Source organism: Dasypus novemcinctus, chromosome 21 (assembly GCF_030445035.2).
Source record: "Dasypus novemcinctus isolate mDasNov1 chromosome 21, mDasNov1.1.hap2, whole genome shotgun sequence".
Lineage (NCBI taxonomy): Eukaryota > Metazoa > Chordata > Mammalia > Cingulata > Dasypodidae > Dasypus > Dasypus novemcinctus.
Genome location: NC_080693.1, coordinates 55807737 through 55812740, shown reverse-complemented (window position 1 = coordinate 55812740; position 5004 = coordinate 55807737).

Here is a 5004-nt window from a genome sequence, read left to right as displayed (position 1 = left end):
CATCCACAGAGACAAGCCAGCAAACCCGACCATCCCAGACTCACAAGGGACAGGAAGGAAACCATAAGGCAAGCAAGGGCCCTGATGGATGGCAAGGAGACAGCGTGGGCAGGGCTGGGATGAGCTGGCAGGTTCAGGGAGCAGGCATTTGCCCCACGGAGATGGAGATTCAGCAGGGAGTGGGCGCCAGGCCCTGTCCATGGCCTCGCAGTCCTGAGGGATGCTGAGGGAGGGCCAGGGTGGCCGGAGCACGGAGGCGGGGCCCCGTCCATCCCGCGGGGGGCGGTGAGCAGGGGAGCCCTGCGGGCCGGAGGTGACAGGCTCTGAAGGCCTGGCCAGGAATGGGGACCCTCTCCTGGGGCGGGGGGGAGTCAGGGGAAGTTTGAGGTCCAGAAGGGACTTTCGGGTGTGGGTTTGGGAAGGACCCCTCTGGCTGCTGTGAGAAGGGCCTGGAGGAGCTGGAGAAGAGGCCGGGAGCCCGGTAGGGGCCGAGTCAGTGTTTAGGGGGAATCTGGCAGCTCCTGGGGACTGACTGGACACAGAGGGGAGACCTGGACTCTCCCGAGGGCTAGACGACCCGCACCCTTCGATCCAATGCGTTCTCAGTAAGCATCTGCTGTAGGCCAGGTTTTGGGACAGCCCTGAGCCAGCCAGGCGAGAGGTCTGGGGGGCGGGGCAGGCCGCACCTTACAGGGGGAAGGAAGGCGCGTGACTTAGGAAGGAGAGGGGGAAGGGGGCTGTTGGCCTTGAATCTCGGAGGGCAGAGGCCATGCCTTCCCCATCCCACTGGAGACGCTGAGGGCAGAGCAATGTTTTCTCCACGAGTCTGGAGGCCGTGGCCTGGCTGCCAGCTGCCTGCCTGCCCTCCACACACCCCAGGGGCCAGAACGGAGAGGAGTGTGTCACGTCCTCCTGAGACACTCCCCAGCTGCCCTCCGTTTCCTGAGCTGAGTCACCGCTCCCAGAGCAGCAGGGCCACCTGCGTTATCTCACAAGCACCTTTCAGGGGTGTGGCCAGGCAAGATGGAGGCTCCTCTCCCAGAGGGTCCCACTAGGGCTAGGCCCTCGCTGTCCCCCGCACATCCCTAGCCCCGGCCTTGCTGGCTGCTGTCCCCTCGCCTTGAACTTACTCAGTCGCTGACTCCAGGGGTGACTGCCAAGTGGGGGGGAGGGGCACTGGGCTGAGGAGGGGCCTGACGGCAGGGCCAGGGCTGCAGGAAGGGTGTAGGGACCAGCAAAGGCTGGGAGGCAGGGCTGCCAGGCTCTGCCCCTCAATACCTGTGGGCAAGGCCCTCCCTTTCTCTTGGCCTCAGTTTATCCATGAGGGGAGGCCTGGGGTGGTCAAGGCAGTCTCTTCTGGCCCTCTTTTTTTTTTTATTCCAACAGGGACAATATGTCTTGGAAAACTAAAAGGTCAGGAGTTACCTCATGTGAGAGCTCCATGAAGCTAAATGCGAGGAAATGCCACACTGTGAGATCGAAGGCTAACACCCTGAAGGGACCTCCTGGGAGAAAAGAGGCCTGCATCGCTGCTCCCCGGGGCCGTCCGGCTGTGAGGGTCCTCTGGCTTATGGCAGGAGGGGCGTGTGGCCAAGGCAGCATCAGGGACAGCTCCAACCAGGCTCCCGAGGCTGGACCTCCTTTCCTGGCCTACATTGGGCTTGACCTTTGACCCTTGGCTTGGTCATGGGGCAAGGCTGTTTGTCCACTCACCCCGGATCCTTCGGGTCACCCAGGGCCTAGTGCTGGGTGCTGAGAGGGGCTCCCGGTTTGTCTGCTAGGGTAGACACAACCCTGCCTGCGGGAGGCTCCTGTCTGACGGTGGAGGCCGTCATGGCCCTAGAGGGCTCTGATCTGATGGGGTCACACAGCTCCTGCCTCGGGAGTCCCAGTCTGAGGGGCAAGTCACAGCCACTGCCTCGGAGTAGAGCCCTGTCACATGGAGACAACCCAGGAGTCAGGCCAAGACCAAGCCCCTGAGTCTGGAGGCAGCTGGGCCCAACTGCCCAGGGTGGGAGCCCTACTCAAGGCTGTGTGCACACCTGTGGGCAGGTGTTCTGGCACCTGTGCTCAGGCCTGCGGGGTGGGGGTGCTGGGTGCGCAGCCCTTGGTGCTGGTGAGCACGTGCCATGTAGATGCTGTGTGTGGTCTACAGAGGGTGAAGAGCAGGCGTGTGCCCTGCGCGTGTGGCACGTGTGTATGGCTCAGGAGGCACACACCCGGGCACGGGGACACGTGCCAGCCTGAGTGGGGGCCTGGGCACAGTCCCAAGCTGATGAAGGCACCTGGGTGATCCGCACGCCTGGCCTGGGCCCCGAGGCCCCTGCGTCCAGGGAGGGGGCCGGAGGGCTGTGTGTGGCATCCCCAGCTCCCTGGGAAAGCCCAGGGGCCCTGCACGCTGTCTCCTGGCCTTCTGTCTGCCCTGATCCCTCTCCCTGGAGCCCGAACAACTGGGCCTGACCTGTGAGTGCAGGCCAGGCCAGCTGTCACTATGACATCCATTCTCCACAGGGGGATCTGGGCACGTCCCCACAGCTCCCCCAGCTCCTGCCCAGCCCCCCTCCCACCATTGCCCCCACAGCTGGGAACCAGGCCAGGCAGCAGCTGGAAGCCTCCCCAGTCTGAGAGGTTTTGAGCCTTACGCCAGGAGCTAGGAGGGACCAAGAAGGCAAGGGGCTCTGCTCCCAGTGTCCCTAGAGTTCCACTTTCCTCCACCCACTTTCCACTGTCTTTCCAGAGCTCTGGGAGACTCCTGGGGCCCCAGCCCAGGCCAGGAAAGAGAAGCCCGTTCATTTGTATGTCACTTACATCTGATTTGCATACGCCTCCTGGTTGGCCATTTCTAGGCAACCCTGGACTGCTGGTCTTTTCTCACATCTCTGCTCCGGGCTTCTCATCATTCCTCCTTGACCCAGATGCCTCCTAAGGGACAATCACACGCGGACACATGCAGTTCCTTCCCTACAATGTCTGCATTTACACACCTGCCTCCACATACATGCTGAAACTCACACCTGTGCACACACACCCCCGTGCCCACGCAGGGATACACACTGATGCACACACGTTTACACTCACACACGCAGATGCTCAGCTGCTTATGTACGCCACATATACACACACATTTGCCTACATGTAGGTACACATTTTGCCATACCCATCAGTATATTTTACACAGGAAATTCAATGCAGAAACACACACAATTCAGCTTCCCACAGGGATCTCAGGGCCGACACGTGGTCCGTGTGAGGGGCTGGCTGCCACGGAGGTGCTCTAGGCAGCAGACCCCACTCCAGAGCCCTAAGTGGACAGGCCGGGCAGTGGTCTCAAGTGTGACTCCCTGGGGAGTGTGGTGGGGCAGCGAGTGCTGATCAAGTGGGGATTTTCAGTGGCTCCATCAGGGAATTTCAGTCCCTGAAATTCAACAGAGTAGCAGTTCTCTAATCAAAGCTTTGTCCTCACTGAACTGTGTCTCCCGCCTACAAGCTCTGGCTTATCTCCATCATTCCCCAACCAGGCCGCCGGCCTCATCAATCCCAAACACAGCTTTTTTGGGTGGCCCTGCCCTCTGCTTGTTCACCATCTTCTCCACCAAGAACAAACCCCTGCCTTCCTCCACCATAAACTCTCACACGTCTTGGCCTTTGCTCATGTCATTCCTTCCTCCTGATTGGCCTTCCCTCCCTGTCCACCTGGCAAACTCCTATACATCCTTCAAGTCCTACCTCAAATGTCCCCTCTTGGATGAATCCTTCCCCAGCTTGACCAGACGGAAATAATCGCTCCCTCACTCTGCCCATCCAGAATCAGGGGAGGGTGATGGAAAGAGAGGGCTGGCCCCAAATATCTATAGAGGAGGAGCTGGGGGCCGCAATGCTTTTGTAAGAAGGTGCCAGGGAAGTTTTCTGGAAACTGCAATGCATCGTAAGCATTTAAGTTGCATTTAAATTACATTTTGTTTCATCTCGGGGGAAAGAGCATAGGCATCAGAGTCAGACAGTCCTGCTTCCACTGGTCACCTTTTCCACTGTGTGCCCTGGGGTGAGTGTCTCAACCACTCAGAGCCTCTGTTTCCTGGTCTCTAACATGGGTTACCGTGGGGTGCTAAGAGGACCCAATTGGACATTTTGTGGCCTTTTTTCACTGCACAGGACAGACCAATTTGGCTCAAAAGAGTTGTGTTCCCTTCTCTGTCTCCCCACTGGACTGGAAGTTCACTGAGGGCAAGGATGTGTCGTTCTCCATCTTCACATTGGGACAATTTTAGGGTTGGCTCATAAACCTGCAATGAGGATTTAAGGAGTTAATTCGTGTCATGTGCTCAGAAGAGCTCCTTGGCTCTCCCTCAGCGTTTGCTGCTCTGATTAGCACATACCCTACCATTCGATTCCTAAACAGCCTCGTGAGGGAGACACTCTTATCCCACTTGACAGGAAGGAAAGTGGGGTTCAGAACGTTTGGACTTCCATGCCAAGGTCACATGCACAGCGAGGAAGTTCAGAGTCCAGTTTGAACCTGGACCTGTCAGAGGCTTAGTCACTCTGCATTCCTGTCACCCAGCCGTGGGTCAGGACCTGCCAGCGCTGGGGAAACTGACCGAATGCCTGGCTCAGGACTGCCTGCGAGCCCGCTTGCACGTGTCCGCGCTTGTCACTCCCAAACTCTCCTCCCCCCACTGTGCCTCTCCAGTGTGTAGGTAACGGAGGACGGCGTGGGGCCCTCAGCGAAGCAGCTGCCCACTGGCCAGTCCCCCACAGCCCTCAGAGGCCCATCGGGGAAGGCCAGGTCAGGGTGAGGGACAGCGGAGGGAGGTCTTTGGCCACACAGGCCTGGGGGTGCTAGCGGTTGAGCCCTTCCCGACACGCACAGCAGCAGCCTGGGCTGGAGCACACTCGTCCTGGGAAGCCTGCCCTGGAATGTGTTTCCTGGCAGCCCCACGGGCCAGGCCTCACGCTGCCCGCCCACTTCAGACCCCGGGCCAGCAGCCTAGGGGAGGCCCTCGG